Source organism: Pempheris klunzingeri, chromosome 16 (genome assembly GCF_042242105.1).
Source record: "Pempheris klunzingeri isolate RE-2024b chromosome 16, fPemKlu1.hap1, whole genome shotgun sequence".
Lineage (NCBI taxonomy): Eukaryota > Metazoa > Chordata > Actinopteri > Acropomatiformes > Pempheridae > Pempheris > Pempheris klunzingeri.
The window spans coordinates 21,695,156-21,721,768 of NC_092027.1; positions in this window are offsets into that span (position 1 = coordinate 21,695,156).

Here is a 26,613-nt window from a genome sequence, read left to right on the forward strand (position 1 = left end):
AATGTAAACTCCCTCCCTCACTAAAATTCTGAAATAAGGACATGACTTCAGTGTGCAGTGTGATAGCTCCTCCTCATAAAGGTCTTTAATTATAACAAGGCTTTAAATAAAGGATAAATGTAGAATGAAATGTAGAAATGTCAAAATAAGAGCTTTTCCACCTTCTGTGGCTCCTATTATCTTTGGCTGTATCATTTATTCAGTTTCAACCCAATATAGTACCATTATTAAATCACTGACAGTTGTGGAAGATTGTATGTGTAAAACCAAATGAAATAAACCAATTTCAGAATGATAATTTCCAAACATCTTTGAGTTCATTGCTTTAGAGATGCCATCATTAGGTGGCATTTGTGTAACAGTGGCACAAAGAGCGGGAACCTGATGCAGAAATAGCTGCCTCACAGTAACGGCTGCGACACCTACAGTCAGCTAACATTAGCCACCGTTGGCTACTGGTCACACCAGACCGAAGAAGGCTGTAGCAGCTCAGCAGGGTGTTGAAAAGAGCAAATTAAGCTTTAGGAAGATTAACGCACTTTTCTTAAAAAGTTACAGTGTTCCTTTGAGTTAAAGTAGTGATATCACAGTTGTATCACATTCAAAATATTCCTGAGGCACATATGTATCAGATAAAAGTACAATACCAAGTGCTAATTAGTAAAATATACTATGATGCCATTGTTAGATTATTGTTACTGATGCATAAAGGTATAAGAAGCATATCAGTGTTGAAGCCAGTGGAGTTAATACATACACATGAGCAGTTTAATCTATAACAGAGCGTTAGAATCAATTACAATGTGTTTTATATGTCAAATCTGAATCTGTGACAGACTACAGCTGTCAGATAAATGTTGAGCAGTAAAATGTTCAGTAACTCTTTCTGAAATGTAGCGAGGTAGAAGTATGAAGTACAATCATCTGGAAATATTCAGGTTAATATTGGTGCAGTACTTTTAAATACTACTAAAGTTAAAGAAAAAAGAGCAACAAGTGAAGCAACCAGCAGCCTCTTCCTCACAACACACACACACACACACACACAGACACACACACAGACCCCGCCCTCCCTGATGTGGATTGAGGCCTGAGCTTCGTCTGTCACTTTTGCGTTTCCACTTCAAGTTCAGGAAATCTAAACTTTCCTCTTCTAATCACCCGTCCCTTTGAAAGGGATAAAAAGAATTAGTGGGGACAGTAATTGCCCCCCCCCCTCCCCGCAGCCCCCACCAGACCTCATCTAGGTGCCCTACAGTAGACCTTGGGACCTTTGGCATGCTAATGACAGGAGGCTCAGCTCTGACACTACAGAGAGCCGGCCAGCGCTCAGTGTGTGACATTTCAGAACATTAAAGCACACGGATGAAAATACAGCGACGGAGGAAACTGTTTAACTGCAAGTCTGAACAAGGAATTGCTGATATGAATGAATAAAGATTCATCATGCCAACTTTTCAGGAAATGAGGATAAAAGAGAGAACTTTAAAAAAAAATATCCTCATTCAAACACTTCTGTTGGCCAAATAAAGCCAGTCAGACCTGCATGTCAGTCCCTGTCCTTGGTGTGGGCCAACAGCCTGGGCTGACTTCTCTTAGATGAGGTTACATTGGATCAGATTAGAGCAGATTAGATGAATGTTTACTGATTCACTGAGAAGGGAAATCCTTCATTTTACAGCAGCAGAGGGAAGTCTTAGAGGCGACTTATTGTATTTAATAATTTAGCATGTGCACTGTGGGTGAACTAGATGTTGGGGTAAAACCACAAGTCTCATTTAAAACTGTGAAGTACAAATAAAAACATGTTTTTAACTCTAATGAAATGGTCTAACAGCTAACTTCATCTTGAGCGAAGAAGCCGGGCGGCTGCAACAGATTTATGAAAAACAAAACTTGATTTCAGAAGGTTCTTGATTTGCACTGGAAACTGGAGTAGTTTCTACTATGCTGCTGAATTTATTTCACTCAACATGGGGGTTAGAATGTAGTTATAGAATAAAACAGCTCCATGAGAAGAAGAAGAAGATGTTTGCGGGAACAAATGCATCATAATTTAAAAGGTAAAACATCTTTATTAGTGACTGCAGCTGTTGAACCTTAAGACTGTGCTGAAGTGGCACTTGTTCCACCGCAGATGATCTAACGTACTGTTAGACTGCTGAGATAAATGGATGGAGAGTCGCTCTGGTTACGGAGGTCCAGTGAGAGCACACGGACAGAGGACTGTATGTCCTGTCCACGTTTTCACCACGTTCTGCTCCCCTCGATGACAAGACGCCCCCCCGAGCGTGTGGTAGTTAGTGAACACTGAAGCTGGCCTGATAAACACAGTGACTCCTGTATGATTTATTCACAGCTTCACGCAAAGCTTTTTTTTTTTTCTTGTGAAAACTCACGAGAGTCTCTCTAAGATATTTACTTCTAAAAGATGGATGCTGCAGATCTTCTTAGATGTACATGTAATGCCTAATCTTAGAATTATGTGTAGTGGTATTGGTTCTAATTTTGGAATTATTACCATTTACCTTCCTTTTTTTACTGTTTTTCTTGATGATTTCTCTGATTTAGAAGAAAACTCCAACAACAGCTGGCCTTAAAGGTTTTATTTATAAGACACACGGCTCAGCACTGAATTCTATAGAGTATTATATATACCTGTACTGTACGCAGACAAACATTCCTCTTCATTTATGGTTTTCCACCCCAGTAGACAGTGAAGTTGTATCTCAGGCACATTATCTTCCTTGCAGGTTTGTTTTTGCCTGTTTCCTCTTTTTTTTTTCTGCTGGGATCGGTGTTGCCTGATGTAAATATGAGCAGCTGAGGTCAGCAGACACCAGTGTGTGAGAAAACACAGTTAAATCTCCTTGCGGCAGCCCCCAGCTGTGTGCACATGCACCCACCCACCCACACACACACACACACACACTCACACATATTAACGGTAGACCCTGTGGAGTGAGATCACACTTGGGCCTACCTCCCTCTGACGTGAGGAGGGGCTGTGCTGGGAAGCTGTGAAAGACATTAGCAAATATTAGCAGATATTAATCATGACTTTGGGGTGGATCATCATAACAGGGCCCCGCTCGGGAAGACTTTTTATAACCACCTCAGTGTCCCTCTGCTCTGACCTGGGAGGGTGAGTTTTTTAGTGGGAGGGTTGAATGGGCAGGGGGGGGGGGAGATCAAAAGGAGCGAGCCTGGTTTCCACTGACAAACAGTAAGTGTTAAAGACAGAGGATTAATGATAGGTGCAGCCAGGAACATTATTTACCCAGAGTCAGAGGACGTGTGACTTCAGAGCTCATCACCCTCTTCCTCTGGCGGCACTTCCTCTCTCTATAAATGCACAATTAAAATGAGATGTTCACACAGCGCAGGGTGTCACCTTCTGATGCAATGACCAATGAGTTCTCAGCACCTGACCCGCTCGTCACGTTACCAAGCGATGACATGGATGACTAATAGCGGCATCTTATATACAGCATGTGGGCACCCTGGAAATGTCACAGACGGAGGTGCTAGAACTGCAGAAAAGGTTATGAGAGATAAAGCGCTCGTCTGGATGGATGGATAGATGGATGTTAGAAAGTGCACTTTGTCAGTCATTACAGAAGTCGCTGGAAAATGAAAAGAAAAAACCCTCAAAATATAAAATAAAAGCATCATAACGTAAAAGAGTTATGATGCTTTTAATGCTGAAATATTAATGCGATAGTATACAGATTTAGATACAGAAACATTTGGAATACATCATCAGAGGACCTTTTGAATTGAATAATTGTTTTACAAATAAAATGATAATTTCAGACCAACTGTTCATTTGCATTTTCCTCATTTTCTTACAATTCTGCAAACATTTTCTTGAGCATTGCAGTGGAAACCCTTCACATTACACAAAGCTTCTGTCTAAACTTGAGGCCCCAACAAGAGTTGCAAGATGAATCTGCAGAGTAACAAGAAGTGATGAGAAAAACAGTAGTTTGTCCCAATTCTGCCCATGTGTCTTCAAATTATCTTGCAAATTTTTTTAATTACTGCCTAATTTTACATCTTCAGACTTCTAAAAAATTCTGAATTCAAATAAAACCAGGATGAATAGTTTTGTGAAACTGGTATCATGATGTCAAGTCGCAGCTGTATAGCTGTACTGTGCTCAAACAGGGCTTGGATAAACTGGTTTCAAATACAGTGCCCGTTACACATGGATGAGAATAATGAATGTATAATCTAAAAATCTGAATAACAAATCATCTATAAATAAAATAAGCTATATATATATATATATATATATATATATATATATATATATAGTCCTGTGCAAACATTTTAGGCAGGCGTGAAGAAAAGTTGTAATGTAAGAATGCTTTCAAAAATATAAAATTTAATTGTTTATTTTTTAATCAACTTATAAAATGCAAAGTGAGTGAACAGAAAAAAATCTAAATCAAATCAATATTTGGTGTGACCACCCTTCAAAACAGCATCAGTTCTTCCAGGTAGACTTTCACTGTTTTTGAAGGAACTCAGCAGGCAGGTTGTTCCAAACATGTTGGAGAACTTAACCACAGATCTTCTGTGGATGTCGGCTGCCTCAGATCCTTCTGTCATGTGAGTCCCATCATCCCAGACAGACTAGATGATGTTGAGATCAGAGCTCTGTGGGGGGCCACACCATCACTTCCAGGACTCCTTGTTCTTCTTTACTCTGAAGATAGTTCCTAATGACACTGGCTGTATGTTTGGGGTCGTTGTCCTGCTGCAGAATACATTTGGGGCCAATCAGACTCCTCCCTGATGGTACTGATGATGGAAAAGTATCTGCCTGTATTTCTCAGCATTGATGACGACATTAATCCCAACTCCATTTGCAGAAATGCAGCCCCAAACTTATAAAGAACCTCTGCAGACACTCATTATTGTTCCTCTCTGCAGCCCGTCAGCAAACAAACTGTCTTCTGCTACGGCCAAATATTTAAGTCCAGAGTCCAGAGCTCCTGCTGCCATTTTTCTGCACCCCAGTTCCTGTTTTCATGCGTGGTTGAGTCACTTGGCCACTTCTGGCCAGACATCTCCAGACAGCAGATGGTCCCACTGGTTTCTGCTGGACTTCTTCTGATTTTGAAGGGAATAAACATATCATGTCATCACAAACTTGTCTTTTATCTGCTGCACCAATTATCTGCTGTGCTAATGTACCTAGAAGAACCGATGCTGTTTTGAAGGCAAAGGGTGGTCACACCAGATAATAATTTGATTTAGATTTTTCTTTTGTTCGCTCACTTTGCATTTTGTAAATCGATAAAAATAAACTATTGAGTTTCATATTTTTGAAAGCATTACAGCTTACTTTACAGTATTTCTTCACACCTGCTGGACACAGGACCCTTGACACAGGAGGGGTATAAGGAGAGGAGAGGGGAGGAGAGGAGAGGAGAGGAGAGGAGAGGAGAGGAGAGGAGAGGAGAGGAGAGGAGAGGAGAGGAGAGGAGAGGAGAGGAGAGGAGGAGGAGAGGAGGAGGAGAGGAGATATTGATGATTATATATTCTCTGTGTATGTGTACTGTAGGTTTCTGGTTTCCACCTTATTTGCATATTGGACCATGATTGGCTTCCACACTAGTTGTGCTCTATGATCTGTCCACCTGTTGAAGTGAGATTCAAGGTGAAACTGTCCCTCTTCAGCAGGTGACTGTGACAGTGCACTTCATTCAGCACAGCCAAGCTCAAATATCGGAGAGAATCAACACTAAATAACATTCATTTGCTGCTCTCCTTCGATCATCTGTTCAGTGGAAGGAGCTATCGCTGCCTGGGAGCCCCGGCAGGCAGCTACGCCTCTATGGGGGCCCAGAGAGGCAGCCAGCGTCTGCCTGCAGAGTCTGGAGGCCAGGCAGCACTATAGGAAGGCAAGAGGGGGGTGCTGCACCGTAAACTGGAGGGGGTAAACAAAGGGGGCCGGGCAGCTTTTACTGCCTTCCCACGCCAGGCAGCAGCAGCAGCTGACTGGAAAGTGTTACCTGGAATATGCCGAGCTGGGGGGACCCACCCACCCACCCGCTCCACCAGCAGACAGCCAATCTGAATGCAGGCGCAGCGACCCAGGTGTACAAACAGCAAACAGTGGGGCCACATCAAAGGCTCTCATTAAAAGACAATAGATGCAGCCCTCCTCCTCCTCATCTCCCCTGCCTCCCCCAGCAGCACACAGCCCTCCCAGCTCCACCGCATCCCCCCTGAGCCCAGCACACTGCCCCCTTCTGTCCAGTGTGGGGGTGAGAGGGGGAGGACGACAGCTTCACCCAGGATCCAGACTGTTGATGGCAAGAACAGGCGGGAGGCATGCTCAGTGTCTGGAAATAAACATCACCACACAAGCAGAGATGTTTGATAGTTGTCTGTTTAAGTGTGCAGGCTGATGCTTGTAAGAACCATCATTAAGTTCATCTCATCGACCAATCAACATCTCTATTACATCTCTACCCTGTTATCACGAGAGAAGCTCTTTGCACTGGCTGTTTAAAAGTTTCACCTTGGCAACACCTACTTTAACTACGTACTGTAAAGGATACATCCAATCTAAATAAATCTGAGATTTATTGTCAGGCAACAGTGAACGCTAACAAGAATTGTGTGTGTATCCAACGCCTGATGTATCCTCACCCAGGCACACGTCACCCACTGGGTGACCGTAGCTTATTTTGAACTCGATCCAGCATACAACATCCCGCCGCTGTGACTACTCAGCATCAAATGTGTATTAATCCACTGCTGAAAGTAGTGCTCACTTTCCTGCTGTTTGAGTCACATTCGATAGAAACTACAGCTCCCAGATGTTTTGAGAAACACAGAAGTGCAAAAAGTCACCTGATAGATTTACAAAGGAGTTGGAAATGAATGGAAGCTAATGGCTGCCTATACCTCTATAGGCATTAATACACCCAAACATCTAAAACTATGCAGAAGGAAAAATGATATAGCTGATTCATGAAGGATAGGTGATTCATTTTCATTGTGCTTTAAATGTCTTATTCAGGTGTAATATGCCTCTGTGTGGTTTAATATGGGATAAGATGACACACCAGTGATTTGTGGGTTTTTTTTGGATGGTTGGAAGTTTAATTTCTTCTTCTCCTCGTTGATTAAAATACTTTGTTTCTCACATGTGTAACGCACCTTTACTTTTCTTCTCTAATCTCTCTGGAAAAAGAAACGCTCTTCACAGTGAGACCACCTGGTTAAATGTGGAATGGTCCTAATTAATAATGCACCGACGGCAGGGCTCTGTCTTCCATTGTAATTTTTCATTACCACCCTGTCTACCTTTTATGAGCTTGGTCTCCCCCCCCCCCAGCTGACACACAGAGCTGACAGCTGATGGTGATGATACATGAAGTTAACACCTTTGTAATAAATTCATTGTTATTATTAGACTTCCTGTCGGAGAGCATTATAAAGGAAACAACTTCAAAGCCTGAGACAAAAATCAATTACAGCTCCATATCAGCCTCACGCCTCCCGTCCTCATATCGGCTACATCACCGGGCGGCCACGTCTCTCAGTTCAAAACTGGGTCGCTAAAGTCAGAGGGGGGGGAACTCTTGGGATTACTCACTACACAGGCATTTCTGCGTCAGTCAGGAGTTGTGAGACGCAGGAAAATGCCATCACTCATCCCCGCAAAAGGATAAAAACACACACACACACACACGCAGCGGTTTTTAAAGCAGCACCTTAAAGGCCTGCGCTACGCCGTTAGATGTGAGCTGGCCTGGGAAAAGCCTATCTGGGCTCCACAGACAGCAGCAGCCTCCAGCTTTGATGGGGAAGCCTCTTTGTAGTTGGCCTGGAGATGGCTTGTTAGTCAGTAAAAGTGAGGGCTAAATGGCTCCCTAACAGGAAGCAGTTTACACGGTGACGCTCAACCTGCCTGTGGCCCTCTATTGTCCCCAGCCCCATGTCCCACTTCATTACCATTTCCATAAGAAAGGAACAGTAATTGCCCCTTTTCTTCTGCTACCCCTTCATCTTGGAGTGTCTCCTCTCTTTTTTTTAACCCCCCTTCCCTCTTCTCTTGCCCAGTCCCTCTCTATCTATCTGTCCCTCTTCTCCCCATACATACTGGCTTATTTGATTTACACCAGGGTTTGTATCTAAGTTATTTTGAGGTGTAGAAAACAAACTCTTATTTTCTTTAGACGCTCTTTTTCCACTTTTTAAGACAAATTCTAATGAGGAAAAGAGTTCAAGCCAAAAGTGACACATTTCCAGTGTCTCACCACCTGCCAAAAGTACCCAGAAGGTACAAAGCATCAGAGCAGTGTTTGTGGTGGGGGGCCTGAGACTCCCCCGACCTTTGACCTGACCTTAGATGGAGGACATGTCTGTGTAGGCAACCGGCTGATCACAGCCGTGTCTCAGTGGCTTGCTTGGAAAGTGACAGAAGAAGTAAAAATGCTAAATTCAGCATCTGCATGTGATGGATTTAAGCTGCAACTGATCGGCGTTTCATAGTTTTCATCGTGTTTATATCTGCTTAACAGTTTATTCCGACCATAGTTCATTATTTTTGTGAGTTTTTATGTTTTACACCTTCTGCATCTTCTTATGGTTTCTGGCTGTTGACGTGGTGTCCAAACAGTCTTCAGACAAAACCTCTCTGATGCTGCTGAACACCTTCTATGCTTTATATGTGCATGTCGTTATATTGTTTTCAACAGGTTTAAAATGGCTTATTTCGCTGACGACGTCAGAAGGATTTTCCCAAACCATGAAGAAACACTTAATCCTTTAGTATGTCTAAGAAATTAGAAGTCACCAAATTTGGAGATAGGCAAAGATTTTCTTTGCACGGCAACAAATAAAATGGAATTCCTCCTGCGTATGATTTTGTCTGTAAAGTAAATGCATGAATGAGTCACTTTATACACGACCGTCTACACAAAGCAGTGTACATAACATTGTTGTTTGTCTCCAGTAAAATAGTTAATAGTTCCTGTGGGGAAATTGGATCATTGCAGCAAATAGTTCAGCCTTGAAAAACAGACCAATAAAAATGTCTTTTATTTAAACAAATATACTCCACAGACATTTTTAACAGCTGTTTGTATGAAGTATCAGCGATGGATGAAAAATACAAGAAAAAGTATCATTATTAATATTTTAAATCTGATAATTAGAGGAAGTAAGTACAGGTAAAATACACACGCCTGGGAAAACAGCAGCATGTAATAGGAGTGTGTGGAATCAACACTTGAGAAACGGGGCCGGAGAGGATACACACACACTCTCACACTTTCACGCGGGCAGGCCCTCTCTGCCTCACTTTGAACTTCCAAGGTGACAAGAGCGAAATGCAGCGACAACAGAATGAATCTATGCGGAGAGAACGATCAGCAGCTTCTGTGAGTTAGTAATCCTATCAAGGGCGGCGTGGATACATGCGAACCACCAAAGTCAAACATGTTGTTTCACACACTCGCTTGGTGGGAAACCCGGATCCCACTGATCCCTCCACAGCGGGTCCACCCCCGAAAAAAGCTGGCTCATTTGAAAGAGTCTCATATGTAGGGTTTACATTAATTTAAGTGACTGTTAATACCATGACAGTGGTTTTAGAAGCTCTTCTACCTCGGTGAGTGAATCTGACATAAACACTCCTCAGTGTCCTGAGGCCCTGCATGGGAAGGCTGCAGGTAGAGCTGCTGTCAGGGGAAGGGGAAGGCCACCGGACCCCCTCGGTGAGTTGAACTGTTTTAATCATGGCCCCATGTGGACCCCGACAAAAGAGCCAGGTCGGAATCACCGTCTGCTCTTTTGTTGCAGGGGGAGCCAGCGAGGCTGGGAGCGGGCTGCAGGCTGAGCCGCTGCTCCCGTCGCCACAGCAGGCCTCCCGTTTATTTGCTTTGGAGATTGTTTTATCCCAGGTGACAGTAAAGGTAGCAGGTTCCCGGGATGATATATTGCACTGTAATCGTTTTTTACCAGTAGGCTGGTAATGGTTGGCAGCAGAGCCACTGTGGGAGACACACACACACACACACACACACACACACACCTAACAGTCTCTTTCATTCCATTACATGCAGCCACTGCTATTAGAGAAATCATACAGCTCTAATTATACATGAAGCGTACAGTTCTTATTTAGCTATCTATACATAATAAACAGATGTACTAATAGAATTTATAATCAATATTTATTCAGATGTGATTCATCTCTTCCATTTCTCAGCTGCACATGTTATGTTTAGATAACCCCCTGATGTTTGTCTATTACTATTATTCGTTTTGTCTTGGCCTGGGATAACATGGCCGATGATCTACACACAGTGAGTTGGATGTAAACATGGTATAAATAGACAAAGTAAACATCATTTTATAATAGTCTGATGAGAAATGAATCGATCAACAGATAATAACTCAACAATTTTGAACAACGCCGGTTTTTTTTTTCTTCCAGCTCCTCAAATGTTTCTCTTTTTTTTATTAACATCAGTGTTAATTATATATTTTGGATTTGACATTTAAGCTGTTAAGCTGCTGTTCTTTCAGAAGCTTCAGGTGTTGGAGCGCGGCACTGTTCTACATGTCCACAGTAGGACCAGCCACTGGCTTTACTCCTGGACTCGGTTTGATGATCTCTTAACAGTTGTATTGACATGATAAAATCATTTTGTTGTAATATTCAATTCTAATGTAACAGTTGGTTGTTGTGTAAGTAGGATTTTTGGAGCATTTTGCCTTTAGTTTTTGTCTGTTAAACGTTTTTATTAATAACTAAGAACGTTTTTTTTTTTCCTTATGTAGGAAATACTGAGGTTTTCATGGGTTTTGATATTAAGTGTAAAAGTTCCCTTATGACCTGACCTGGACCTGCACTCAGACTCTAATCTCACTGTGATCTATTAAACTCCACCACCGTACCCCATGATTAGATTCTCCACATAAGGTTATACTCTACAGCAGCCGTGTGGGCTGTGGACTCTTCTAATGGTAAGTCAGCAAGTTAACACGACTTTAGTGAACGTTACTAGCAGCTGTTTCACTAGAATGAAATGCCACACTGTAAATAAACATAATGTGAATAAAATGTCACATCAGATTTTCACTGGCAGCAGTGGTGAAGACTACAGCTCCCATGATTCCACGCAACTTATCAATATCATCAAACTATGTCTGGTGTTATTGTGTTGACTGAGTCGCTTTAAGCTCTGGTCTCGTGCTGAAGTTGCCTCAAAGTTAAACTACAAAAACACATTACTGCTAAAGCTTTATTATTTATCACTCGATGAAATGCTCGACTTCAGGATGCCGTGTTTTCTATATGACAACACCATCACGTCTGATGGGAATCATTTAGATGTGGACTTTAACTGCGAACATGTCGTGACACCCAGAGGATAGGCCTTTCCACGCTGCATCAACACAAGATAAATGAAGCCATTCAGATGAAGCAGTTGATTAATATTGATCACCGGGCCCTTATAAATGTGAACACAGCCCCTCTTAACCCTCCTGTCACTCCTCTGCTGCTTTTAAGAGACGCAGCTGCTGACACTCTTTCGACGTTTGGTGACATCTTCATTGATCCTCGCAGTGATCTCTGGCTAAATGGCCCCCTGGTGTTTATTACAGGGGAGAGGGAAAACATCTGTACAAATGAAGGGCTCGGATTGGAAAAGTCTGTGCAGAAAGCCGTGGAAAATGTGTCAAAACCTTAAGGGAGTTTTGAATGAGATGCCCGGGTCTTGTGCCGTTTTGGTGGCTGCTGCTTGCTGTGACACGATGCTCATTTACAATCAGTCTACCTAGTGAGTTTTTGTGTTCCCATACATTCACTGGCCAGCCGTTAAATAATGCATGGTCACCCTCTGGTGGCCACAATAGTTCCCACCACGCTTGTATGTAGCAGCAGATGTATTCTCATGCACCAGCCTTGCACATTACTGAGCATTATGTTGGATACAATAATTTAATCTTCTCTGAATGCAAATCCCTAACTCCGTGCAATGTTTCTTTTTTTTTTTTTTTTCCGGCACCATGCACAAGATTGATGATGAATAAGCCTCAAATCATATAGAGAGGCGACAAAAACGCACGCGTCTCCACAGTTTCACTTTTCTTAGGTTTTGCTTTTGTTGCCAAGAATATTACAGTGAGAATCAAATTACAGGCACGGGCTTTGTGAATGATTGATATAATGCAACAGCATGCAGTAAAAATGACTACGGGATGTTTTATTCATGAGGGGTTAGATAAACAATAAACTCTTGGCTGAAACGTGAACACCAACAGAACAATAAATTCATGAGAATAGCAAACACATTAGATTGTTGTATAATCGTTCATTCCCAGTGTTATCGCTTGGAAATGTAAAAAAAAAATTTCCCTGGCCTGAATGCCATTTGAATTCTGATGTCAGGAGCAGGCAGAACAGTCCTCTCTGCTTTGAAGATTTTGACTTCAGAGAGAAACATTTCTGAACACATCTCATCAGGCTTTATGGAATTCATATAAGTGAGTTTGCATTCATGTTGGACCTCTCTTCCCCCTTTGAATTGGACACTTTCATTTGCACCAGTGTCTTTCACTCTCTCCAAACCATGACAAACAGATGCATTAGCTCTCTAATTGCTGAGATTACCAATGAGATGCCTTATGAGTTACCAGGGTTGCCTCCTAGAAATGAAAGCCCCGGCCAATTTGCATGGGAGGTAATTGAATCGCCTGCAGTGAGGGAGAGAGGGGACGTGCTACGCATTACAGCCCAATTGGCTTCTCTGAGAGTGTGGCATGAAAAGCCATTTTCAAGCGCTGAATGCCAAGGGTTTGCTCTCTCATTCATGTAGAGTCCACTTCTCGCAGCCTTTCCCATCCACTCCAGTGTTTCACCGGGCCGGGTGATGGCTGCTGAATGGGGTTGCGTTGGGGGGGCCCTCGCACTTATGGGGAAATGACCAATCACTCCTTCATCTGGAAATCCTGAGAACAGTCACGGGAGAGGGAGGCGGCGGGGGTTGTGGGGGGGTTGACAGTCTGTGGGAATGTGGAATAAGATGAGCTATTGCTGTACGAGTCTCCAAAGCAGAGTTGAGAAATGCATGGGGACAGCAGCGAGATGTAAATGTCATATGTTATCTGCATGTGCAAACTGAATGCACTGATGAGATGAATAGTCGCTGCACAGCTACACACACACACACACACTCACACACTCACACACACTCACACACACACTCACACACACACCGTGGACATTCATATTCCCTGTTAATGTGAATATAATACACTTTTTATATAGGAATCCCTATATGCTGAAAAACAATGTCTTTTCTGAATGTTATTTATTGACATTTTGATACCCTGAAATACATTTTCCACTTATTTCTCGCTGCAGTGTTTCATCTTTTTTTTGCCTTATTTGCACGTTTTGTATCCTTTTTGTCTTTGCCTCGTATCATAACGCTCTCATAAGGCCTGTCTCATGCTTTTTATTCGGCCCCTCTATTCGACGTTTTGTGTTTCTTCTTTTTCAGTCTGAGGCTTGTTTGCACAGCAGGAACGGCCAATCACAGTCACCCTGCAGCTACCACATAGTTCAAGAATCCAACCATTTCACTCAGAGATATTTGACTCTGCAGCATATATCGTTTGAGCTTTTATTGATGTTGTGAAGTCCTCATTGTCCCCAGTTAACAGTTAACATGTAAAGTTTATAACAATCTACACCAATAGAGATGTAACAATAGGAAATATAATGGGGAGGGGGGGGGGTCAGAGAAATGTAAAGGGGATGTTTGAGTGTCGCATTGAAAAAGGAAGAAAAGGTGTTGTAACATTCTATCTAACGTTCAAATCGGTGCAAATAATAGAAGCTAAAACCACTGGTGTCCTGAAGTATGCACATCACTACATTATTACATCTCATGCAGCTGCTGTGGAACAGATTTTAGAAGGCGAGCACTCACCTCTGTGTCTGTGCTGCTGTGGCCATCTCTTAAAAGGATTGAAGGATTTTTATCTTTCAGTTAAAGTCCAACATTTAACTTTTAGCCGTCATGGACCCTGACCTCACCCCCCATCCAGGAATGAGCCAGACCCACAGCCAGGTTTCCAGCAGCAGATCAGTGTCAGTGTTAGTTTTGAGCATATAAACTCCGTTCGCTGTGTTCTCACTGGTGCTCTCCTTGCCTCTGTGGCGTCCTGCAGTGTCCCAGTTTCCCTCAGTGATCATCATGCTTCATTTTATCTCATGTGTGTCGCACGGGGCTCATTTACCGCGTGTGCGTGTGTCTTTGATGATGAAGATACAATGCAAACCGAGACAAACTAAACCTTTTATCTAGATGGCTTCACAGCGATGAAAGTGACGTGACAGTAAAAACAATATTCATTTCCTGCACCCTGTGTATCATCCTGATGCCTGTCAGCGTGGACGGACAAGAGACGAGGGCCTGTATTCTTTTCACTCGCTGCCTCCGCGTCTCTCCTGTCGTTAGACCACAGAAAAGGAAAACATACTCTTATTTATTTTTAGTCCCCGCCACAAATGGGAATGAGGCCGATTACACTTTCAAGATTGACAATTTTATGCTGCCAAATTAAAAGAACCCTCTGAATTAGGGAGATAATTGCATGCAATCTCCCTTTAATGGGCCTGTCAATGATTACTGGCTGCCTCCACCAACCATATCAGTGGCAGGGGAGGGGAGTGTGCTGAAATGAAATGTCAATCATATTAGAATAAATGAGTAAATTAGTGCGAGTAGCTCATTGTCAGAGTGAATCAGCCCTAACGTGCCACCCTCCCACCCTGGGTGGGGACTGACACCACAAGGAAGGGAGGAAGGAGAGGAAGAAGGCAGAGGAGAGAGAGAGAGGGAGGGAGAAAGGGGGCAGTAAGAGAGACAAAGAAATTACATGTGAGCACATGGCGCTGACAGCTTATGAGATGTACAATTATTATCTTCAAGCGGTGAAGCACAGCATCGAGGCAAAGAGCGGTCCACAATCATTTCTCTTCATCTGCTCTTGTGTTCGTTTAATAGACGGCGCCTGCAGCCAGCTGCAGCCATGTCAGGGCCTTCACAGCGGCGGCGGCGGTGGCGGCAGAGCAGGGGAGGAGAGGAAGACGCCGGTGGGAAGTTCTGGAGAGGGCCTCCAAATATTTGCTGAAGATTAGTCTCTGCTCTTGCGGGCTTCTCTCTGGATCCTCCCAAACACCATCTTACCTTACAAATGACAGCGGGAACATGAAATAAAGAGACTGTCCTCTCTGACTGCGACCCATTCAGCTCTCATGCAGGTTTGGACTCATGATGTATTCATGATTTACTTAAATAAGTTAGGGGAACAAGTCAAGTCAAGCAATAAGCTTGTTGATCGCGTGGTTTATTCTTCTGGCTGCTGTTTTTGAGTGAGTAAAAAAAAAACCTAAAACGTTTCATAACCACTTTACCTGTGCTTTATGCCATGTCTAAAATGTTTTTAACGCTGCATTCATTCTTCTTTGGAGCCAAGCTAACATCAGAAAAATCTGGCATGCTTGCGTTCGCATCACGTCATTCACACAAAGCATTCACATCAGCCTCCACGTTAGGATTTTCAGAGCTATCAAGAAATGTGTGATGACGTCCCCCACTTGGTGAAAAGGGCTACAGAGGGGCCATCAGACCCCCGGTAACCACCACTGACTACAGAGGGGCCATCAGACGCCCGGTAACCACCACTGACTACAGAGGGGCCATCAGACCCCCGGTAACCACCACTGACTACAGAGGGGCCATCAGACCCCCGGTAACCATCACTGACATACATCTGAATCAAATCTCATATTCACACCAGTACAACCGACCCAGCTCATTTAAACGTATCATGGTTTCACTTGTTAACGAATCCATGCTAGTACAATAAAGTAGCCGTCTTCCACTGTTAGAAAAGCAATTTTCAGCAGACATAACAAGTTTTTTATGGAGAGCAGCTGTTTACACATCAAGCAGATAGATGGGAAGCAAAATGATCTCATCTCAAGTTAACGATCACCTAAAAAAATGTATGTTCAGTCCGCACTCTGCTTTTAGAGGCTGATTCCCAAAATGACATATATGAGCTAGTTAACATTGTGAAATGGTTGCAGTTCGGTTAGATTAAGGCACCTAAACTACTTGGTTAGGTTTAGGGAAAGATTAGCTACAGAAGTCAAGTTATGTTAAGGTACATTCGTTTACGTATTTATATATATAGCACATTACATAGTTTACCCTAGCAGGCTGTATATAGAAGTGTATGTGGCTGCTGGCTCTGAAATGTGAAGCCAATGTGGAAGTGGCTTAAAATCTGCGTTCTTTCTAACGGCCAGCAGGGGGCAACTCTGCGGGTTGCAAAAAGGAGCGTGAATGAATGGAAGTCAATGAGAAAATGAGCCTACTTCTCTCTTGATTTATCAACTCAGCAAACGCTTTCCTGATCACTTAGTAACTGATGGTCCCATTTAGAGGAGAGCAGACGATAAAGCAGGGGAGGCTTTACAGCGGGATTTGATCGTGACTAACCAATCAGAGGTGGTCGTCAATTCTTGGTTTCAAATAACCAAGATGGCGACGGCCATAAAACCAATGGGTGACGCCGCTGTTGCACTTCTTAGATACAGTCAACGGTTCACCTGTTTTTCTTCCTTCCCGCCAGTCGTAATGATTAAATATTGTGAAGCCTTTAAACCAGAACCACCGTTCTCTGAGAGTCCAGCGTGTTTAACAGAGCTCAAAACAGCTGCATGATGGGAAAAAGGCTTGATTTGAGCCGTAAAACTGAAACAATAAGCTAAAAGAAGCTAAACTGCTTTGTGTGGCTCAGAGCACCTGCAGCAGTGTGTAATTCTCTGTGCTTTGTCACTCTGAGTGACACCTTTCACATTGCACACAGCCATCGCCTCCATTGTGTGTGAACACAAAATTGCTTATTAGAGTGACTATGGGGGAGCTGTTCAGAGTATGTGGTTTCATTTGCACGAGGACACATTCAGTGAAAATTAGATCTCCAGTTTCACCTATTGAAACTGGCTGAAAGGCGCTGGATCCTACATTTCCCATAATGCAACCCCCGGAGCTTCTTTCCCTTAGACACTTGCTGCCTGGTGAATTCCCACGTCTTTCCTGAAGCCAAGTTTATCATCATCAGGGTTTGTTTTTTTTTCCCCCTCCTCAGACGTCACAAAGCTCCTCCAGAGCCTCAGAGAGTAAAAATGACCTTTATGTGTGAAGTTGGTGCAGCGTTCCTTTATGACTTTAAAAAAAAGAAAAAAAGAAAGAACACTTTCTGGATTCTGGTGAGCAAAATATCGACATCCTCTAACTTCCATCAACCTAACTCCAAGTTTTCTGCACACTCTCTGCGTCTCTCTCATCCTCACTCGCTCTCGGCCCCCTCCCCTGCCATTTCCCACCGGCACTGGGAGCTGGGTGTAAATCAAGGCAAAATTCCTCCGGTTCGACAATTCATTTGTCCACAGGCTTGTTAGGCAGGAAGAAGGAGGAGAGGGGGCGCGTGTCAATAAATCATCTGACGCCTGGCTATATTTATGCCCACAGCAATGAGTTTAACAAGGAGAGCAGTCCTTGAAGCAATATCCTAAGTGGCACTTCATCCCTGTCTCCTTCTTCTACAACCCCCTTCCCTCCTCACCGGCCCCCACCACCACCACCACCACCACCACCACCGCCACCCATCCCCAGTAGGCTTCTGATTGTGAAGTGGCAGAAGATGCTTCAGCGTCATGCAGACAGAGAGAAGACGGACCCCGAGACGCCCGCTGCTGTCTCTCAGCTAAAATTATCCCCTGAGCCAGAGATTTGGAGAACTTCATTTCCTTGTTCATAATTAAACTCCTCAACCTTAATCTGACCCAGTCATTCTCCTGCTGGAGCCGAGCTGGGGCTTCCTGCTGCGCTCATTGAGCCCTACTTATTACAGGGATCAGAATCCATCCTCCACTTCAGCTGCCAAGTGCGGGTCACCCTTTTTCAATTATTTTTGCCATTCATAGTGTGAGGAGATGATAGATCCTGGAGATCTTGCCAGTCAGGGCTTTTGCATACTAGTGAGGAGCGAGGGCCGGGTTCAGGAAAGGTTACTGGGATTTTTCTGTCTCCACCGTGCACCGCATCACAGTCCAATCCTGCTCTGTGCACACTGTCACTACAGACAGGGCCGTAAAACAAAGCACTGTGCGTGTCCTGTCCTGCACTATGCTTGTCACGCCACTAGGTGGCAACCCCGAACCAGCCCTCTTTACATCCTCTGCTTCTTTCCCACACTCATCCACCCACTGCTGGCTTAATCACTGGCAGAAAAGAGGGAGCTGTTTGTTCTGTTTACTCCTCAAACACCATCATCATTCCTCTGACTGAGACAGACACTCTTGTTTTGCTGTCAAAGCAGTTTACAAATCCAGAATAGCCCAGCGAAATCATTTAAAAATGGAGCTGATTGCAAGAAATCAACGCCGAAAATAGCAGCTGCCCCTTTCCTCCTGACCTTCTCTGCCAATTATCCTTCCCTTCAAAGTGATCTTATTATGAGGAATGAAAGAAAAGGAGGAAGTCAAATATATCTCTGCTGGTTTTCCCATTTGATTAACACGGCTCTCGGTTCGTTTCCAGCCCAAGAGGAGCACAGCACCTCAGCCGCTCTTATTAATTTTGCAGGTAAACCAAAGGCGTCATAATCACTGCACGGGGTTGGCTACACCTTGTGACCCGCGTGAGCACTAGACAACATCTGAGACGAAAGGGAGCATGTAGGTTATCAGGCACTTTCACCAGCTGTGACAGAGAGATAGCCTGGAAGTGTGTCTGACACCGTGGCAGTATTAGTAGATCTGTCAGTGTCAGCCACGCTCCCTCAGCATCGGTTTAATATCGAGGAGGACAAAAAAAAAATAAAAGGGTGTTCATCCAAGTTAACCCTACTACTGTGTGGGAAGGGAACCGACAGCAGCCGGATGATCAGCTGTGTTTCCATTGTCGCTGCACCCTTTATGTGGCCGATTTAGTGTGAGTTCAGAAGTGTGTCTTGAGCTCGGCTACATGATTTGAGCCGGGGTGGAGAATGGGATACAAGCTCGGCTCCATACAAAAAGCCCCCACGCTCGGGTCGCAGCGGTGAGCCTCTGACCTCTCCCTCTCAATGGGTATTGTGTGGCCCCGTGGATCGGAGGGTAAAACAATCCATATAGGTTTAACAGGCATGAAGCAGGCCGGATAAAGCTGGGAATGGGCGGTGGGGGGGTGCTGGAAGGAGAGCTTGTCGTCCGAGCCAAAGGGCCTTGCCCTCAGTGTGCCACGGGTCAAGGGCAGCAGGGTAATCTGCAGGGGAAAAGGTCATGGGCGTGTAGACTGGAGCTGGCTGGCCACTCACCTGGAGCTTTAATCACACATCCAGCTCCCAGCCTGGGCTCTAATCAGTCCTGCTCCTTTGAATTTGCTGTCAGATGTGTTCTAATCCATCTCTGCTTTATAAAGTCTTCTGCTGCTAAATAGTGGGGTCTATATGCATAGCAAGGAACAGCCAGCATTGAATGGGCAGCAGCCCAGACAAGGGGATTAGTATGCTCTGACCTGCTTTACAGTCAGCACAAACAATAGCATCTCCTTTGTTTTTCATTCGTCATTTGAAGTTTCCTGCATGCCACCTTTGTTGAAATGTGTTTCTTGCAGCATGAGCGCTGAGAAGACGTGACCAAGCACGCCTCTCCGTCGAGCCTCACCATGGTCACCGCGCTTCTTTGATGTAACCTACTTTTTTTTGGGTTCCTCCGGTCCAAAAAATGAATCTACGGCTGAATTCCAGGATTAGGCCCTGTGTCAAATTAATTCAGTTTTACCGGGCTACGGAACAGATGGCTGTTTCATTCAGGACTCAGGGTAGTTTTGTTGCCTGGCAATCTCCAGCCAAACCAAATCAAAGACCATAAACTGTCACTTAGGGGCAGTGGAATCTGGTTTTGCACGCAATCTGACTGTGAAAGCATCGGTCATCAGACAACCACATCTCAATACCCACAACCTGGTCAGAGATTAATTGATGGTTAAGATGCAAAGCCGATAAGGAGCTGCTTCTTGTGGGCAGGGAGACTTGAAAAAGTGAGGCTGTAGCACATTCAGGTTGGCATAGCAGCAAATACGGCCATAGAGCCCAAGTTATGGGAATAATTTAGTGATAAAATATTAGACTGAATGGCACGGATGTACTCCAGAGTCTTTTTTATTAGACAGCCTTATTTTATATAACCTGCCTACTATACTCAGGGTTTAGGTACCAAAATGGGTCAAACTAATAAAAAAAAACAACAACCTGAAATGATTTCAGCATCAAGCAGCCACTGTTTAGGTTTAAATGTCAGCTGAAGGACATGTTGATGCTGTAAAAATGAGAATTAAAATGTGTTCTATTTCCACTACATTACGTCGTCACATCATTTTTAGGGCCGTGAAGTTTCATATCCCTATTAATAGAGAGCTGTGTTAATACACACTTTAGTATGAAGCAGCTACTCATTTGTGTGTTATCACTTAATGCAGTGGACAATGAGTCCTGGATCATTTTTCATGCAGGCACTTCTCTTGAGTAAATAGATATTTCTCCGATCCGATATGTGTGAGTCATTATATTATTATGTGATTACTGTGTTCATTATGCCCAGCAAACTTGATGCGTGCTCCATAATGGAACATGAACTCCAGTGTGGTTGCAGTGGGACTGCTTGTTTTATAGGGCTTTTCCACTCGCTCTCCCCGCTCTCTCCCGGTGTCTCTCTGCCTCCCTCGCTCATTGAGTCAAGGCGGGAGTTTACAGGAACAGCGGCCAGGCAGGGCCTTATCACACCGCGGAACAACACAGGAATGTATTGTATGCGTTAGAAAGACAGGACAGCTGGGGCGAAATAGTGCGCCAAGTTACCTAAACCCGGCCTGCGCATGTTGAAAGGCATTATATTTAGTAACCCGTGAAAAGACAGTCAAAATAAACTCTAACACTTCGTTTTACGCGACGTTGCGTGATGCGTGCCGTGTCGTTTTGTGCTGTAAAATAAGAGTCACATACACGCACACACAAGTGAACCGCGGAGGAATCCTTAAGGTTGCCAGTGAGTGCTGCGCCGCTGAAAGCACACACAGTAAATTGAGGCTCCGGCTCGGTGGAAAACCCGGACCGGAGTTTGATTCTAATCTGAGGCAAAAACACATTTTAAAAGTGGAAAAACAAAGGAGGGGTGCGTAATATTGTTCTCCACCGCTCAACTAAGATGTTAAATCAAGGTGAGGCTGTTAAACATGTCATATTCTCCTACATTTGACTGTGTGCAGCCTCCGTGTGCCAATGAAGTGGCTGTGTGTTGGAGGGAGCGGTTGCTGTACTATGACCTCTATCCAGACTCGACTGTCTCTGGCTCAACTGTGAGAGCGCCAGACAGCAGCCACACAGGGAGGGGGACTGGTCTTACTGGTGGCGTGGAGAGTGGCCCACGAAGGTCGGTTAGCAGCCCACAAAATGTCCCACGCAAATAAAACGGGGAGGTTCGTGTTGGCCGAATTAGCCGTCCAAAGCAGCCCCCCGGAGCCTGCGCACCAGGGCAGACATGTTGAAATGTAGTGGAAAAGTTAGCATGCTGTTAGCCTCCGTGCAGTCTGCACACTTTGCAGCTAGTTTCTCACTATAAACGTGCTACCGCATGCTACAAACACATATGGTGAAGTGAGTAGTCCTAACAACAGATATCTATGTGTTAGATAGCCCACATAATACATTTATTTCTTTAAATTCATATAGTGCTTTGTACATATTTCCATTCAAAATTGCCTTGGAAAAAGACAGGATTTATAGGTTGCATCATTTCTTTATAATAAATGGGTGAAAGACTCCAAAAACATTAGTATTGTCCTTGAATTGTGATATATAGTTATTCCCAGTGATAGAATACCCTGTGCTATTTATTTTAGATAACTTAATAAATATAAAACTTTTTTTTTTTTTTACTTTGCCTTCACTGTGCTTCACTTTAATTAAAATGGCGTCTTTCATTATTCTCTTCTGCTCCGTTATGCTCCTGCAGCAGTCTAGTTTCTTATGAAGTGTTTTATGGTCAAACACGAGTGTTTGTCATTCATTTTGCACGTTATAAGAAGTTCATATGCATGCCGAGCTGCTCAGGCAGGCATACAACAAAAGCAGAGCCAGTTTGGCTAAAGAGCGTGTTGAAGGCCAGGTCCGTGTGACCACAGACATGTTTAGATCTACTGTATCTAAACGGCGGCCCTCATCCTGCACAATCTCTCCAGTCTGTCTGCCCTGGAATGCCGCCACTGACAGCGATTCTTCCCTGGAACAACAGGGAATTATTTGGAAAGGGTGGCAAAATCAACACACCGTCTGTCGATTATCCCCCTGCTATTCTGGGTCCTTTGGCTCTGTTGCGTGTTCAGAGCATCAAAGACCCATCGGAGGTGTCAGCCTAAAGGGAGGCGATGCACAGTTTAATCAAACATTTGGGTGCCCCTGTGTTCAGTGTCATGTGCCAAAGTTTCAAAGAAATGACATTAAGAAAAACAATGGGGAGAAATCACCCCCTTTGGAGCGAGGAATCTTCAAACCTATGCACATGTGCCCGTTCCCACTTTTTCTTTTAAGACAGAAATCTGCATTGAGGTGCATTTGCTTGAAATGCAACCAAGTACATTTTTGGGTGCACTTGAAAGAGATGAAATCCTCTCATCCATAGAGAGCCATAATTTCTGTTACCCTTGAAATGGATTGTGCCGCTACAGACAGGGAAATGTGTGTATTTTTGTTTATAGATTCTATATCGCAGAAATATTACAGGCTGTTGATGGCCCAGCACTTGTTATCAAGTGTCACACAGATACAGCGTGTTACGTGACATTTGATAAAGGATCTGGAGGAAATGTTAGTGCTATTTTGATTCAGAGTCCATCACTCAGTGCGTTTGTTATGGGGACTGTATGCCTCTGCCTGGCCTGATAATACCCTTTCTCTACCCAGGCCCTTTCTTGACTGTCACGTCTGGTTGACACAAAGTGCTGCCACTCGGATGGGGGTTCACCCATCCCTTGAAAGCCCAGCTGTCAGTGGTTACATAATAGCAGAGCCTTGTTGGGCTCGCCGGACGGCTTTGTGCGCCTGTCACTGAATGTGATTGTGGGTAAGATTAAGCGGCGGGTGAGAAGCCACAGTTAAGGGGTTCCTACCTGGTCTCCAGCTGAGATGACAGAACAAACAGAATCAGAGGTTTTGGAGAGTGCTTTAATGTGGCTCAGCAAGAACTGTAACCCCTTTTCACACTGCACATTGTCTTGATGAAAAGTGTTTCTTGCTCACATGCTCGGCGTTTTATGTTTTAAGTGAAGACCTGCAATAGAGAAGCTCAGCTTCATGGTGAGCTGAGCATCCAGAAGTGAAATACTTGGACAGTTGACAAATGCTATTTTTACATGGAATTAAAGCCGAGTCAAAAACCAAGGGCTGTACTGAATTTCTGTAGCCCACAGCTACAATCAATAAGTGCTTATGAGATATCATGTAATGTAATGAATTCACCCAAAAGGAAAAAAAACCAACACATTTGAAATCCCTACCCAGTAGCCATACAGCCAAAGACAAGGACATGCACGTGATCCCAGTAAACATGATTTAATAATAAATGTGCTATTGAGCTTGAAACCGTAAAAATCAGGGATAGTGGGTGGTGGGTGAGGGTTTGGAGTGGGGGGGGGGGTTGCCAATTTATTGTAGAGAGACCTGATTTCCCCAGGGCTCGAGTTGTTAATTCAGTGTATTATAGCACTGTTTATCCAAAGAGGGGGCAGGAGCGGCTTCGACATGGGTACCATCCTCCCTGAAAAGTGGCTCCCAGAGAGACGGACCGATCGGCCCCCGGACTGATCTCTACAGGGCTGAGACCTCTCAGAAGCCCCTCTGAGCGCTCCATCAGCGGGCTAACAGGCATCTCTTGGGCCGCCTGATGAGCCTCCGCTTCCTCCTCCTCCTCCACTCTCCGTCTCCCTCTTCCTGCCAGTCCACACCAGCTTTTTCCTTTCTCCGCTGCTTATAACAGAGCCAAGCCTTACATTAAATCTGTGTTTCTGCATAACCGGCCTTGTATGTTTTTTTTTTTCTCAGTCTGCTGGGCCCTCTTCTGTCTCTCTCCCGCTTCCCTTGCAGTGGAAATAGCGCAAGCCAAGCCTCCCTGTGCCTCACTATCAGCGCTTTCTGCACAACCTGAATTCTTCCTCCACAACAGCAAATAAACAGTGTTGCAAAAAAGAAAAGGGGTGGGGGGGGGTTGCCGCGCTGTGTACCCCACAACAGTGCCATTTAAAACTTTGGCTATAGAAACCCCTCTGCCTTCCCCCTTAATATGTGTTTACATTGCTGGGTTTGACTGACAGATAAAGGCACACTGGGGGAAGAGCCTCCTTTAAAATGCATTGTCTTCGGCACCTCCTCCCTCCCGTTTTATTTTTTCTTAAAATAGGCCTCGCTGGCAGGTTGAAATGAGGCAGAATAAATTACTTTAGCTATATTTTGCCTTTCTTTCCCTACTGTCTTGATTTGTACAGTTGCAGGACAGAAATTGCTCTCCTCGGTGCCTGAAATTAAACATTGCTGTTGTCCCTGACTATGTTCCTAGAGCCCTTTTTATTGTAACAGCCTCAGTGAGGATTGCGTATGTGGCGCCTGCTGCTATCAAACAAGGGATATCAAAATCTCTTGGAGAGGCATTCAGCCAAATCCTTCAGTGAGAAGGTTCATGGTGAAGACACACTGCACACTGGGGAGATATTTCATTTAGTTCTTCTCACCTGTTTTACGTGCAATAGTGAATAAACAACATATTGGGGACAGTTGTCTTTTCATTCACTGATGCTGTGAATCCATACGCTAAAAGTTTTTATTACTTATTGATTTTTCTTATTAAAATCCAATCCAAGCAGACCGCGGGGGCTAAAGGGGGCCACAGCACATACGCAGTACGGCCACAACACTGTGCACCTTTGCAGTATGTTTTGAATTGATCGCCGTTCTCGCACCGCTCATCTCCCGCAGAGACTTGAGAGCTTTTTAATGAATCACTTTCAGTTTGTAATGCTTCTGTAACCTAATGCTAAGTTGTGTTTGGGCCAGTTGTCTGGAGGAGACAAGCCATACTACAGAGACACATGCCAAACAAAACCCTTGGTTGGCACTATGATGTGGGCATCATGCCTTTGCCAGCCTTCACTCTGTAGGTCCTGTGCCAACCTTTTATAAATGCCCTATTTGGCAAGAGCCGTGCCCAGCAGTGTCTCTTAAGGTTCTGGTTCAAATACCCTCTTCAAATGTGAACCTGATCCAAATCCTAAATGATCCAAATGATGCGTTCCAAATTGTAAGCTCTCATATCATATTCAGAGGAAACCGTGGATTATGTTTTATCAACTCGACTGGCAACAGATGGAGAAAAACTGGAAAGTCATATGCACAGCCTCGTTCTTCTTTATTGTGGCACATTATACTAGATTTTGTTCGGTAATCTCAGCAACCTCCTCCCTCTCCATGCGTGGAGAAAAAGGTGGCAGCTGCAGCAACATCAGCGTTCATGGCTTGTTTTCTTGGTATTCAGCTTGGAGGTGTGTCACCCAGAACTACAGCTAAAGAGCAATTACGGCTGAATGTCCCCCCTTTCATCAGCATTTCAATGCAAAGATTTGAGATCCGACCCCCAGGAGGCACCTCCCCTATCTTCAGCCTTGCCCCACCACCCTCGGGCCGATAATCAGCCCTGAAGAATAGTTTCTGTCCTCAAAAGACTTGTAGTCCCTATCTTGCAGCCTCCCCACAGAGTCAAGATAAAGTTTTGTTGTCACAGTTGACTGGTGGGTCAACCCCCCCCTCGACCACCACACACACACACATGCTGTCCTAGCATGGATGCAAAAGGTCATTCCTGAAGTGTGCCACCCCATATGGAGACAATTCCCATCACAAAGGAGGGGCCTGTGCATGGTCGTCATGGCCACATAGGTGCCCTCACTTCGACGCCCCGTCTGCCCATCAAACCCGTTCCATCCCCATGTTGTGCCCTTGCAAAGGTTATGTGTGATGTGGCAGTCTGTTTAAGTTTATGCCCCTACAAACACAACTCTTTTGCTGTTTCCTCTTTGACTCCACCACCTATCTTCATATCAAACTGCTATGCTAATGTGTTCCTTTTTTTTCTCTTTTTTTTTTTCCAATATTGCTTCATTGTTGGCCTTTGTAAATTAAAGCACTCATGCTCGAAACAGCACAAACATCAGCCCCCATAAGAGGGAAGAGTTCAGGCACAACAAAAGGCGCATCTGTAAACAATAGGCTAAAAGAGTGGCACAAGAAAATGATTCAGCTACTAACAGCTGAAATACATCCAATTTCAGTACATGAGAAGATTGGTCTCTTGAGCATCTCGGGGGCTCAGGGAGTGAATCACATCAGCCATTTTTCAATGTAATGTCTTGTATCAACATACTCATATTACACACAGAAAATGGTTTCTCCATAAAATGCTCTTTG